The 15836-nt window shown below is 38.4% G+C and overlaps 1 pseudogene; it reads right to left on the minus strand.

The window, feature by feature from the left end:
- Positions 1–575: 575 nt before the first annotated feature.
- Positions 576–15836, minus strand: part of LOC126013625 (protein NipSnap homolog 1-like) — a 45321-nt pseudogene continuing 30060 nt past the window's right edge.

Here is a 15836-nt window from a genome sequence, read left to right on the forward strand (position 1 = left end):
GGTTTCTGTTCCATTCTGTCTAATACCCCAAAATCCTTCCCAGCTTCCATTCTTTTATGGATGGCAGAATACTCCAATTCACAGTACTACTTGAAAGTTTCCCCCTTGGCTTCTGAGACAGTTCCAGATGTTTCTCCAGTGGAAGGGAATGTTCAGTAACGGGGTGGTCGAGCAAAGCCTAGGGAATTCCTGAGCGCCTGACCTGGTCTGACATCCTCCCCTCCCACCTCTAACCACCAGCCAGGCTTCACTCTTGTGTTTCTAGGGCCGAGTACATATGGAGAATTCTGTGATGATAATTAGGGACTGGAGTAGGAGAAGACAGAAGGGGTGGCTGTTGTTCATTCAGAGAAATTAAAGCCTGCTTTTAGGACAGGAGTAGGGGTGGTGAAAATAGAAAGGGTCTGCGACGTAAGTCCTCAGAACCCTGATATCCGTTAGCTCCCCCTTCTCCAAGCTTAGCCCTACCAGAGGGATCCCCCTGCCAGAATCCTCGCAGATCCAGGAGCCAGAAGGCCTCACAGCTCCTCTCTGTCCTGAGGGAGAGAGGGAAGGACATGGAGGCAGCAGCTGCATCACTGGAGAGGTGAAATCTTCTAAGGGATCCTGATCTGAGACTCCGGGAGTCGCACCAGTGGGACTGTGTCGTAGACATTTTCATCCCAGCTCTCTTCCTCCAGGCAGCATCCGAGTCCTTCCCGAGACTGAAGGTCTTCACAGGCCCAGAGAGGAGGCACCGCGTAGAGCTCTCCTACCTGCGAGAAGAAGCCGCCCGCTGCATCCTGCTCCTCCTGCCGGCATTTGATGGCCCAGGCCAGTTGTTCCCCATTCCAGCATGGGTCCTGGCTTGAGCTTGCATGTCCTCAGCTCATAGATGTTGGGTCCCATTCCAGAGGGGCTCATTCCAGAAGCTGACCTCGAGAAGCACCTGGTTTCCTCTAGACAGCAGCATCTGGCTCCGCTCCTTCGGAACCTCCAGGTACCCCTTGATGTTTTCGAACTTGCTCACGCCGTCCAGGAGGGCCGGGTAGCCGCCTCGCCACGCCTGAGAAGCGCCAGGGGCGACTGCCTGGCCCTGCTCCCCATGCCCGCGTTCCAGCTGCCAAGATTGAGCAGGGGAGTCCGCGTCCAAGTGGAGCTTGGGCCCAAGCCTCCGCAAGGCTGCTGTAGGCGTCCGGACCCTCGGCTTCACACCGTGAGGCTGACTCTTGTAGCGGCTGCTGCTTTCCTTCTTGGACGGCAGCGTGGAGTGGGCATCCTGCCGGGGGTCCCCTTGTGGACGGAGGGAGGGAGCGGAACCAGCTGCCTTCACTGTCCTTGGAATAGGAGCAGCCGCCACGCCATGATGGAGCAGCCGATCTTCTATCTTTAAGCCATACATAGGAGGCAAATGAGAGGGGGGAGCAAGATTGGAGCCAGAGACAAGTGGTTTCTTTAGTCTAGGGATACTTCTTCCCATTTTCCCAGTGGCCGGATCTCCAGGTAGAGGGTTCACGATGGGAGTTGAGTAGAGAAAAATCTCAGATGTGGGAAATCCCGAAGAGCTGGTCAGCAAGTAACAGGACTGAGGTTTTATGCACAAAAATCATAGAAAAGGGAATTCTGTTCGTCCTGCTTCACCAGTCTCAACCTCTTGGGCTAGTTTCTTCACTGCTGCCTGTTTCTCCAGGCAGGTGCTTTGTCTTTAAGAGCCACACATAATTGCTAGGCCATTGTAGATTTTTAGATATTGGAGCTCTGGAATTGGACTGTCCTGCTGGTATGGTTTGACACTATAGCAGGCAACCACAAGAGTTTCCAGGCGAGAAACTCCATTGGACCTGTATGGTATATAGGGCTTAATACCACGATGGTTCTCCTGTTTCGGGAATCTTTAGAGTCATAATAAAGATCCACTCCAGATGCAAATTATAAATTTAAATTCCGGAAATTCTTAGGATACAAGTACAGCGGGCTCCTTCAGCAATGTTCTGATTCAGGATGACAGAAGGTATGCCCCCCTCCCTTTTTTTTTTTTTAACAAGTATTACCCCATCTTACATTATTCATCTCAGCATGAAAATAGGTGGAAAAGCAGGCAGGGAAACTGATATTGAAGAGAAATATTATAAAATATCTTTTTTTTTTAACAAGTATTACCCCATCTTTAGCAAAACTGAATAAAAGCTTTGCTAGCAAATGCAGAGTCAGTGTCTATTTTTATAGTCAGAAGTCATCCAATAATACTAAAAGAATGTAAAAGGTGTGTGACATGTCTGGCCTGTCACCCGGATTGGCAGTAGCTCAAATTTTTCTGGAGTATTATGTCAATAATCACATTTACATAACTGAGTTTTGAGAAAGGAAGATAGGGAGTGACATCCTTTTGCAATAACTAACAGGAAAATAGATCTTGAAAGCTAGTGACATGGGATAAGAATTAAGGCCAAATTTTTCTCAGGTTAAGCATTGTTGAATAATTTCTGGCCTTATTCTTAGTTTGAACTATTGGCGAATGTATGTCAGTTTTGACGGAAATACTGGGGGAAGGCTATGGCGGAAATATTGTTGGTAAATATTGGTGATGGCATGCTAAAAATTTGTACTATGCTTGAATAATTTGTCGGTCCCTCCCAGGACTCCAAGAACTTGGCTGTGAGAGGAAGAAGGAGAATATATAGAGGTAGTAATTACATACACAAATTTCACACATTAGTGTATAATCATGTCTCATTATTTTATACTGCCCTTATGAGTGCCCAATTTTAATCAATATTACAAATTTTGAAAGCAATGTACATTTTTATGATTAAAATTTAGAATTAGACTTATTTAAAAACAAGAATAAGTCAACACTTAAGTCCACAGAGTTATTGGACAAACATAATGGCTTTGTGATTCAAGCAGATTACTTCAATTAATTTTAAACTTGTTAAGAGTATTGTTTTTCATTTCACGAGGTGAGAAATCAAACTAGTTTTACACATAAATAGTACTAATATTAAAATATAACTTTAAAAATTCTCTTAACACTCTAATTAACTTGATCATAGAAATTTTGTCCATTAAGAATCCTGTCTCATTAAGTTCCTGCCACATAAACAAACCTTATCGTTAGCGATTTTTGTTTATGTTTTTGAGTCACACCTGGCAATGCTTAGGAGTTACTCCTGGCTCTATACTGTGAAATCACGCAGGGATCAGATGGATGCCAAAGATCAAACATGGGTAGACTGTGTGCAAGGCAAATGCCCTACCCACTGTACTATTGTTCCAGCCCCTTCTTAGAGTTACTGGGTTTCTTTATTTCTGTCCTATCTTTTGGAAAATTGTCTGATCTCATTTTATTTATTTAAAGTTCATCTCCTAAAAATGCATGTGTTTTTCTTCATGCATTGTTTATAAATTCGTAACAAGCACTACAGGTCAACAGATTTGTTTTTAGGTGTTTGCGTTTTAAAGCTACTTATTATGTTTTCATATTTTACTTCTCTAGTGGGTCTTGATTTTTAGAAAGCTGCCACACACAAGGTCTGTGGGATGTGTTCTCAGTACTTAGTTTGAAGGACAAATATTTCTTTGATATTTTCCCCTTGACTTTATGTTTTAACTCTTTTCTTTTCCATTTATAAATGGTAAATTTTGCCTTGAGACAGAAGCCTTTTAATAAAATATTTTTATTTCTATCTTCCTTTTGTGCATTAATATGCATTACTTTCTAGGCACTCAGTTCTTTTTTGTATTTTTGCTTATAAAAACTGACCCTTAAAGAAACAACTCCTTAAATTCAAAGCTGTAATCAATGTCAGATGGTGATAGATAGCCATTCACAGCCCTGGCTTGCACTGAGCAGGAAGGTAGTTAATACTTTTTAGCTGCAGGGACACTGTGGGCAGTGATAGGGATTGAAAAGGCTAACCTGTGTCCACTGAGATGACAATGTGGGTGGCCTAAAGGCAAAGGGTAGAAACAGGGGGAGTAATGGATTCAAGCTTTTTCTACGATTTCTTTTTCAATTATTTTCCTAGGCTTTACTACAGGGAGGAGTACTAGTTCCCTTTTCCTTCGGTTACACTCTTACTTCAATAAGAGAAGTTATTGTTATAAAATGACATGAAAGACTGGCCATAGGGCTTTCATCACACTTACAAAATCTTGGACAGAAGTGTTCTAATTGTAAGATAGCACATGGATTTAAAGACCTGTTTCAAGGAAAACTAAAAAATAATCCTAGCACCTAATAGGCCAAGCACTGTTACAAATTTTTTTCTTTATATTTATAGACCTATAACTAAAAGGGATCCAGTGTTCTAGAGTGCACCCCAGGGGAATTTTAGAAGACATCAAAGTTAAATTTACCATAGTTAATAACAATACAACAAAATCAAATTTCAAGCACCAGCACAAAATGAACAATGGCAGCTCAAAATGAATTTCTAAATACAAACTCAAACGAAGGCAAAACTGAATTTCAAGCAGGAATAAAAGTAATGCTTGCTCTGACAGGTGCAAATCCTCTTATGGAGAAGTCAGATGTTCAGGTTTTATAAAGATCACAATATTTATTTCCCAATAGGAAACTTAGGTTGAGACTTTCAACTTGTCTAAGCCCATTTACTGATTTAGAAACTTCCAGCTTAATTGTGACTCACCAAAGGCCACAGTAAATGAATAAAATAACCTGATTTTAGAATTTTCTAAATTATGTAATATTCTGATTGCTAGTAATAATATGGCTTGGTTGATTTGCTGCTTGGCTAGACTAACTTTGTTTCTGAGGCACTTGAATTTAACCTGTTTTAAATAACCCTACAAACAGACAGATGAGTTGACTATAAACACAGACGTTCCTCCCATCCCTCACACACACACACACACACACACACACACAGAGAGAGAGAGAGAGAGAAAGTTGCACATGCAAATTCATTGATAAATTAGCTGCTTCTCTGAATCACCAAGAGTGAAGGGAGGACAGCAGATGCAAGGCTGAGAAAGAGGATGTCTCCAGAGTACTGTTATTTATCCCTGTCAGGCCAACTGCTACTGATTCCAGAGTTTCACAACCCTTACTGAAGATTCTATTCCCAGAAGGTTTTGCAGAAATTGAAAAAGAGTTCTGTTAGGGTCCAGGATCAGAGAACAAGACCCCACTATTAAAGTAAAGCTTAACAAAACGTTATTCTGTAAGCCACAAGCCCCATTCTGATTGATCAGGGCTATCTCCCAAAGACCATGCTCACGGTCATAAATCATATTATATAGGGAGGGGTTATATGGAGGTTCTAGCTCCTGATGATCTTTAAAATGATTGGCTATTATCTAGGGTACCTTCCCACTGCCCCTTTCTGTCCTCTCCAGATAGGCTACCTGATATGGCCAGGTAACTTGGGGTGATGTGAATGGAAGCAGGCTTGAGAAAGCCTAACAAGTGGCTTACAATATGTGGTCTTTACAAAATGGCATCTCTCCTTGTTCACAGCCTAAGACAAGTCTGATGTGTGGACTTTACAAAATGGTGTTCCTCCTTGTTCAGAACCCAGGAGCCCCCAGCTCTAGTACAAAGTTGGTTGGTTTTAACAAAACAAAATAGTTGTAAATCTAAGACTACATTACCATCTTTGCTCCCCCATTGTTTGAGGGAGCTAATCATTTCTTTCTCAACGAATATAAAGTTCATAGTGGGCAGCTAGACGGAAGTACAAAGGCAAAAGTTGGGGTATTGGTGCTGGTGTAAGAGATTTAAACTTTCCATTGAACAGCAGTAAGTGGTTTATAGTTTCATTTACTGGCCATTTCAGACTATCTACTGGTACATTTACAGAGAAAATCTAATGGAAGAAAAGTGTTATAAATCATGTTCTTCCTTGTCTGCCAATATTCTCTGGTGTGTGAGCACATGTGTGTGTGTGTGTGTGTGTGTGTGTGTGTGTTAGTCACACTCAGTTGTGAAAAAATGAGCCTGTCTTTTCTCAGGCTAGATATTGTGTATTTCTTTTCTTTTCTTTTTTTCTTTTGGTTTTTGGTTTTTGGGCCACATCCAGTGACACTCAGGGGTTACTCTGGCTATGCACTCAGAATCACTCCTGAATTGGGGGACTGTTACCCCCCACTTAAAGAAAGCACACACCAGACGTGGCTTTTTCCTTTCCTGGTGCTGTGCCTTTCTCCCAAAAAATTATTTGCCAAAAGGCCCACTCAGAAGTCAATCATTTGACCCTTTGCGTGGATTATTGGCAATAATTCCAACATGGCTGTAACATTACATTTTCTCTTTATTTGGACACTATAGAAAGCCAGCCTCAGCTTTCCTACAGACAAAGAAATGTCAGTACCAAAAACCTGCCAAAAGTTCCCTGCTGGCTAGTTCGTATAACCTGGCTCCAGCAGCTTGTTTTTCTGAGTCTAGCTCTATGATGGTAAACAATTATTTCCATCCCCCCTAAAATCTATTTTTCGGCTACTACATAAACATTATAAATATCTCTCTCTCTCCTCCTGGTTTCTTGAAAAACCTGCTTTTTGCTAAACCAAAAACATCTCTAGCTTTTGTTTCACAACCTCCAGCAGAGTTCTTTCTCACCTAAAGGATATCCATTTGACATGTAGATTTTAGGCCTGTTTCCCCATTGTACTGCTCTTCTGCTCTTTGTTCTCCCTGAGAACACCTTGCATACCAGAGTTTGTGCTTATAAATGTCATCAGCTGAAAAGTAAATTTGTCTCTCGTACAAATTGGACGAGGGTCCCCATACAATACATTTTGTGTGGTCTCATTTATTTCATTTTCATATTTCATATTTGTCTGCCTTGTGTACCTGTTTATTCCAGTGGAAATTTATCTGACCCACTAAAATTTTTGCTTAGGGATGCTAACACGTCTGCAGCAGGGGACCATATGGGACACCAGGGGATCGAACAGAGGTTTGTCCTATGCTAGTGCAGGCAACACTGACACCTTACTGCTGTGTCACTGCTCTGGCCCCACTTATGATGTATTTCTTTATGTGTATTTCTTGAGCAACAATGCTATTATTATACCTATGAATAGGAAATATTGGAGAATTGGTATTAACTGAGGGAAATATAACACAAAGAAGTCATAATTCCTTGGTTCCCCTACTGTATTACCTCCATGGACCTATTCAGTTCTCTCTCCTGTAGCATCCTGTCTACACCAATTTACCATCCAAAGTTCCCCTAATCCTGGGTCTTTTGATATATCTAATACTTTGTGGTAATGTCTTTCTTTTGTGGCCACACCCAGGGTTACTCAGGGGTTATTCCTGGCTCTGTGGACAGAAATCACTCCCCCGGCAGGCTCTGGAGCCCTATGGGATGCTGAGGATGAATCCTGTGTCAGCTATGTGCCAGGCAAATATCCTCCTCCCTGTGTTATTTGTCTGGACCCATATCCTTTGAATATCTTTCCACTAGAATTTCAGTGCGCTATTCATTGCACCACAGAGCCAGTTGTAGAGGCTCCAATTACTAGAGTCCAGTTCCAGGTAAAGGGGCCTGTAGCAGAGGCACCACTGCTGGGAGGATGAAGAAAACAAGAAAATAAGGGAAAATAAGGAAAATAAGAAAACATGAAAATAAGGGGAAAAAACCATGAGTCCAGAAGGCTTCCAGCGTCATGGACTGGGAGACAATTGTCTTCCACATATAAAGTTGATTGCACAGACTTAATCCACATGGAAGGGGAGAGGGAAACATTTCTAACCAAAAAAATTACCTATCTACTGCTTATAAAGCCTACATGGGTTTTTACATCTCAAAAAAAGAAAGAGAAGAGGAAGCTAGGACAAAGTCTCTGTTTAGGGGAAGAGCTAAACTCTTTTTGTTAGCCACAGATATCATTAGGCTGCTCCCTTGAGAGCTTTAGCCTGGAAACGACAACTAAACCTGATGACAAGGTTTGGGAAATACCCAGGAGGCCTAAAATAACCTCATCTAGGTGGGCAAAAAGACCTTGAGGACCAACAATGTCCTTCCTGGGTCAGAAATGAAAATAAGTTTGCTTCAAAAGTAGATGGTGAAGGTGGCATGGGTCTTTGAGGCCTATGGGAGCATATGGAAGGTAGGTAGTAGTTGCCCTAAGTAGACATAATATTGGAAATTTCTATGTCTCCAGGAGAGAGGAACCACTCTGTGAGAGTCACCAGCAGTCAAGCATGAGTTAATTTGCCAGCAGCGAGAAATTCTTGTCTTGTCTGGCTCATTTGTAAAGGATGGAAAGAGCTGGCTAAGATCCAGCAGCTCTTCTTCCAGTGGAAGCTCTTAACCCCTGACTCCCTGGAGGGAATACTGACTAATGGAATTTGTGTGTGTCCAGGGGTGAGGGTGGGGGGGGGGGTTTAACTTCTCTTACTGTCAGAGGAGTTGTGGAAATCGCAAGTAAGTGTACCTTTATTAGATTTTCATAAATGTAGCAGAATGGAGCCCCGGCCAGATCTCGGGTAGTTAAGGTCTATGCCTAATTTCGCATAATAGCAAATTGTCTTAGCTCCCATATTTTCAAATGCTAAGTTCTGTTCGTAAAGGAACAAGGGGTTGAAAGAATGACTATCTCTAACATGTCCTCAAATTGCTTACCCCTCACTTTTGTTCTAGTTGCCTTTAAGAGCTTCTGCAGTAGTTTCATAAGCTGCTGCTCTGCTCCAGACAATTCCTGTAGCCTGAAAATGTCCCTGAAGTTGGGATGCCCAAGTGTATTGTGTCCAGAAGTTCCCATTGATGCTTCTACTTTCTCCTTGCTGACAAGGAGATCCACCTAGTAGCAGCCTCAGCAGACTGCAGATTTTTATACTAGGTACCAGTTGTTAGGTTTCTGACTGGTAATTCTGACTAGTAATCTATCAGTAAAGCTGATAGATGAAAAGGTTTATCTTGAAACAGAAACTCTATCTAAAGAGTTTCTCTGTCTAAAGAGTTTCTCTGGCTAGCTGTCTGCACTTACTCAAAGGGCAAGACAGCCCTACAGCCTCTTGCTCACAAATTTTATTAGTTACATTTTTTTAAATAGAAAGATGGAGTGTATGGTAAGCGGAACATAAAATATTCTGACCAAAACCTGAGTTCATTAATAGAAAATCATATTCTGCACATAGCTCAAGGAATTAGAAAATTCTGGGGGAAACTCAGACATAACAGGTGCTTATCTCTTAAGTCAAGTCCTGCCTTTTGGACTGTGCTAGGTTTCCTATCATAAACTATGCAGCTCTCTAACCCTGTATATTGTAAAATAGATTGCTAAAATAATTACGAACAATAACCCCAGTGAACATTAACACAAAATTCCTCAACAAAATCTGTGTAAGTTAAATCCACTAATATATAAAACAGATAATACACCATGATTAAATGGGATTTATTACAGGGATGTAAGAATGACTCAATATACACATATCAATTAATACAAGGCACCAAATTATCAGAAGATAAAAATTATTGAATCAGATAATTATATAAAAATCTTCGACAGGACTTAGCATTCTCTTATAATAAAAACACACATAATTTGGATTGAAAAATGTACCTTAAGACAGTCATAGCTATTTACAATGACCTTATAGTCATAGCTATTTATACCTCCAAAATAATATATTAAATAGTAAAAATTTAAAAACTTTTCTTCTGAGCTCAGACACCAGGCAAATATTTTTTCTTCAATATTACTAAATATAGAGCTGGTTGTCATTGTTGAAGCAATCTGGCATGGAAAATAAATCAAGGGGTCTGAATTGGAAAAATAAGGTTAAAATATCACAGTAAAGATATGATATCATATATAGGAGATCTTCAAGATTCTACTAAAACCACAAATAGCAGTAAGTCAATATATCAAAATAAACTACAAAAATAATGCACATTTTTTTCCATTTCTACGTACAAATAACAAAACAAAAATAACAACATAACAAACAAAAAGGAAATAAAAAGACTACTCTGGGAACTGAAGAGATAGTACATGGGTAAAACACTTGAATGGTTGGCTCTTTTCATTGCTTTGCTTTAAAATTAATAAAAAATTTCATACTAATATAATTTCAAACTATTATATATACACATATATGAATATATACACACATAATCAGATACTATACAACTATTAGAAAAAAATGAAATCATGCAGTTTGCTGTAACTTTAGTGTAACTGGAGGTTATTAAGCAAAATAAATCAGAAGGAAAAAAGAACAAAAACTGGATATTTTTACTCATTTGTGTGAGATAGAAAAACAAAAATATACAGCATTAAGTGATTGTGAATCCTGAGACCTGGGTTAAAGAACTGAGGATACCAAATTAAAGGAAAAAATGGTGGAAGAATGATAAGGTAGACTGGAAATAAAACTCTATATTGTGTAACTTAGGCAGTTTTGTGGAAGTGATATGAGATAACTGTAAACATAAAAACATTAACTATCAGTATTTTGTATATATATATATAAAATGTCAAGTATAATAGTTACAGTTTAGAAAAAGAATGCTTAAATTTTGTTAACACTTGTATTGGTGAAGGTGCAGTACTTTTGTTCATCACTACAACTTATTGCAATCATGTTCCCTAAATTTCAATAAAATGAACCGACTAATATGTTAACTTCAACTTTTAATTTTGATTATATATTTTAAATTATTATATATATATCCACAAACAAAAGCCTAGAAGGATGTGGATAGAAGGAACTTAGCTAAATATATTAACAGGAGCTAGCATTGTCAAAATAGGCAGGGAAAGCATCATACAGATTCAATGCAATCTGTCAATGTGCCAACGATATTCCTCAAGGACATATAAAATACTAATAATGTAGGTATAGAACCATGAAAATTTCAAATATACAAACAATATTGAAAAAAAAAGCAAGATGGGAAGTCTCACACACTGACTTTAATCTACAATATAAAGCTATAACAACCAAAAAGTATAGTTTTAGTATAGCACAGATACTCAACCCAATAAAATAGAATGAAAGGACTGAAGTTAAATAATTATTTTGTGACAAAGTAGTCAAGAGCAATAAGAAAATCTATCTACATTTGCCACCAAAATGCCAATATCTCTCTACCAATGTCTTTGGTTCCTTCCCTCTCATACCACCTCTGATCTTCTGACTTAGTAACTACAGTTTTGCTGTAAGTCTAAGTATTTATTTATGTATTTATTTATTTATTTATTTATTTTGGGGGTCACGTGGCAGTGCTCAGGGGTTACTCCTGGCTCCACACTCAGAATTGCTCCTGGCAGGCTCAGGGGACCATATGGGATACCAGGATTCGAACCACAGACCTTCTGCATGAAAGGCAAATGCTTTACCTCCATGCTGTCTCTCTGGCCCCTAAGTATTTATTTTTATTAGACTGTGCCCATTTCCTGGATTTGTTTCATTATGTGCTACAAATAAATAACGTTATCTCATATTTGTCTTTCTCCTTTTAACTTATTTTACTTAACCTGACACTCTATTTCTATCTCAGATGTAGCAAAATGCAACATTTTCTTTTTGAATAGGTTGAGTAGCATTCACTCCTTTGTGGAAGTATACCATGATTGTTGGGACCTGGGTTGTGAATAGGATGGGTGCTATTTTGTAAGGGCCACATGGCAGGTTTCTTTGGGTTCTGAGCAGTGAGAGATGCCATATTTTTTTAATATATGTTTTATTTAAACACCTTGATTACATCATGATTGTGTTGTTTGGGTTTCAGTCATGTAAAGAACACCACCCATCACCAGTGCAACATTTCCATAACCAGTCTTCCTGATCCCCACCCAACCCCCGCCTATACTCTAGACAGGCTTTCTATTTCCTTCATATATTCTCATATTAGGATAGTTCGAAATGTAGTTATTTCTCTAACAAAACTCATCCCTGTTTGTGGTGAGCTTCATGAGGTGAGCTGTAACTTCCAGCCCTTCTCTCTTTTGTGTCTGAAAATTATTATTGCAAGAATGTCTTTCATTTTTCTTAAAACCCATAGATGAGTGAGACCATTCTGCATTTCTCTCTCTCTCTCTGACTTATTTTACTCAGCATAATAGATTCCATGAGATGCCATATTGTAAGAATCACATGAAATACGTTTTCAAAGCCTATTTCCATTAACAGTGCCCCAACATACTTGGCCATACTAGGTAGCCTATCGGGGAAGGACATGGGAGCAGAAGGAAGGTACCCCTATACTATAGCCAATCATTTTAAGAATCATCAGAAAGGGGAACCTACCTATATCCTTTCCTCATGACCTTGGGCTGGGCTCGTCTCCTTTGAAAAATGACCCTCGCTGGCCAGTGTGAGGGTCTTCTTTTGAGTCTGGACTCTAACAATGACCTCTTCAGCTGCTTATGTTTTGTTGCATAAATGGCTTGTTTCAAGAGTTTGACTATTGGAAACAGAGCCAGTGAACATAGACTTACACGTATCTTTTGACTTAGTAATTTGTGGATGCGGGATTGATATCTTGGTGTAGAATTGTTACTGAGGAATTGGAGATGAGAGTTAAATAAGTTAATTCATTTGGTCATTTTAAAACTTGCCAACATGAGGAACAATAGCTAAGAGGCACTAATAGTGACTCTTAAGAGGGGAACAATAAAGAAGACAACTCCTCTTTGACCCTAGGCTTTTACCTGTACCGACAGCAGCCTCTGAAGAAGGCCTCACACATATAACTCTACAGTTGAAATTCGTTTCAGATCTATTGAGTTTTTTGAATGGTTCATATATTTTTGAAACTAGTTCTTTGTCAGATGTAAGGAAAATATTTTCTTTAAGGGATATTCTTAAGTCTTATACAAACTTGTTTTGCAAGTTGAACATAGTGTTAACATGTACCTCATCTTTGATGTACTAATATTCTAGAGTAAGGAGATCATGTATATGGGTATAAGGGATAAGCTCACTTCTGCAGGTTTTGGGGCTGGTCAAACAAACAAATCACACAAAACAGATTAAAAGTGGAAAAATAGCTAATTTTATTAGGTACATGTTAGTATTGTGAGTGTCTATAAGTTCTAAAACAAAGGATACAAAATGGGGGTTTATATCCTGAGCTAAGGGTTGGAAAGGGAGAGTACCTGCTCTGTATGCTTGAGAACTGAGTTTGATTTCTGCTGATGGCCCCAACACTCACAAAAACTCCTCAGTTATGGTGAGATAAGAAAATGATAGGTGCCAGGGACATCAAGAAGAGAAAGAAGGTTATCACATGATGAGGATAGGACGACTTTATATGACAAATCCTTTCTCTAGATAGTGGCTCTGACTTAAAATAGTTTTTCCCATTAAAGGTTTATTTTTAAAGATAACCCTAACACTGGATAAATTTAATCTTTAAGGTCATAGTAAATGCTTTTTTTCAGAGGTCCACAGGGCCTCAGTTGATCCTTCATATGCATGTCAAATTATTATGCATTAGGGAAAGCCTACTTTGGACAAGCCTTTGTAAATACTTTTTGAACAGAAAATATAAATTTTTGAGTAGGTGTCTTGAAGAAGACAATACATTATATTATGCATATAACAAAATGCTTAATTTAGTAAAAACAAAACTACTATTCTTGACTGATCTCTCTACAACACAGCTTTACTATAAACAGTCAATTATAGATAGAGATATGATGCAATAAACTTAATTGGAAAGTAAATATAATGGCTACCTTTCTGTCAGAAGTGTTTTTGCAATTGAAATTCTTTAGAAGCTTACATTGTGAAATATTGCAATCTTCTCAGATTACTCCAACAATTCTTAAAATGCTCCTTTAAATAGAACGCATCAGGAGAAAAAACGTACTGAATTTTGTTGGATACTGTTTAAATATTCTTTAAAATAACTTAAAGAAGCATAGTATAAGATATTTCAAAAGAAGATATTAAAGTTAGAATAACACAAAGCACAATTAGAAAATGAACAGAGGGGCCGAAACTGTGGTATTTGCCTTGCTTGCGGCTGACCTAGTATGGACCATGGTTCCACACCCCAGGATCCCATATAGTCCCCCAAGCCAGGAGCAATTTCTGAGTGCATAGCCAGGAGTAACACCTGAGCATCACTGGGTGTGGCCCCCAAACAAACAAACGAAAAACCACCAAACAAAAACCACCACCAACAACAAAAAAAAGGAATAGAATAATAATAGATCTAAAATCTTAGTGACTACACTAATAACCAATGGATTAAAATTTAAATTAAAAGAACAAGTTTATCAGAATAAATTTTAAACTTATATATGACTTACACATCTCTTTTTAAAAACATAGTTTACATAGTAAGCACTGTATGATTTAAATCAAAAAAACAGTAGAGAGATACATACAACATTGATTTTTCAGAGTTTCTGAATTCAGCTACTGTTGAAATTATTTATAATCCTGGAAGCAATGTTTCTAGAAATTCAAATATTTGAGAAACTATACAGAATATTTAAAAAATAAATTTTCCTACAAACATGTTTCTAATTGACTTTAAAGTGATGATACTCTGTTTCTTGTTTTGTTCTTATTCTGTAAACACAATCCTTTTCCCTGCATCACAAAACAATTATTTTTGAGTAAAACCCAGAGGTGCTTAGGATTTATTCCATTCTCTTTGCTAAGGGATTATTCCTAGTAGTGCTCCAGGGATCGATCCCTGATCGGCAGCAGCCTCCTTATTCTGCATTTGTTTCTTTTGTCCACAAATTTTGTATTTTAACGTCCCCCAAATAGTGCTGAAGTGATGTCTAGTGTTTCTTGCACCAAACACCTCAAAAGCTTTGAACTTTTCAACCTTTTCCCAGTTTTGGCCTTTGTAGAATTTTATATAGCTGAGATATCTAAGTAGTACATATAGCCTGTTATGACTGGCTTCTTTCACTTAATAAGATGCATTCAAGTTTATTCTATGTTTTTTATGGCTTGATAGCTCATATATTTTTAGTACCATATAAAATTTCATTGTCTGGATGTACCAGTCTGAGTTCAATATTAATTAAGTAGCAATATGTACTACATAAGGAATTTTTAAACAGAAATGCACATAAAACAAGTTTATGTGTTATCAATTGTAAATATGTTTTAAAAAACACTCATAGGAATCTAATCCTGCCTTATCAGAATAGCAACAATTTAGTATTTGCTGTTCAATGTTAACTGTGACCTTCTATAATGTAACTATTGTCAATAATGAAGTTGGACTAGAAAAAGAAAATTCTAAGCAATAAAGTCATGATGTGGTAATATGACTTCTAGCAAAACAAAAACATCAGACTTTATGTTAAATTGGTTGTCCCATAGATGGTACCCAGGGGCAGTCTAAAGAGCATTGAGTGGACACAAAAATGTGTCAGGTCTAAATACCCAACCCAAAGTCAATAATAATAGAATCAAGAGACCCAAACTACAATAAGCTATACACAAAAGGAACCTGTTACACTAACAGTCCAAGGGGTTAAGGGTGGAGGTATGGGATGCATGCTGGGAACAGTGGTGGATGGAGGTCAACAGTGGTGTTGGGAATCTACCTAATTCACTGTTACAATGTACCTTAAATATAACTGTGAAAGACTTGTAATTCACATTGGTCACAATAAAAATTATTAAAAAAAAAAGTGGATGGTACCAGGGGCAAGCAGTCTATGAGCATTGAGTGAAAATAAAAAGATCAGCCCTAAACACCCAACCCAAAGTCAACAACAGAATCAAGAGACCCAAACTACAACAAGTTATGCACAAAAGGGACCTGTTACACTAGCAGTCCAGGGGGTAAGGGTAGAGGTATGGAAAGCATTCTGGGAACAATGGCAGAGGGAGGGCAACATGGGTGGTGTATAGGACAATTTCATGATTTCATCGCTCCTAATTAGACCAAATA

Source organism: Suncus etruscus, chromosome 7, assembly GCF_024139225.1.
Source record: "Suncus etruscus isolate mSunEtr1 chromosome 7, mSunEtr1.pri.cur, whole genome shotgun sequence".
Classification (NCBI taxonomy): Eukaryota; Metazoa; Chordata; class Mammalia; order Eulipotyphla; family Soricidae; genus Suncus; species Suncus etruscus.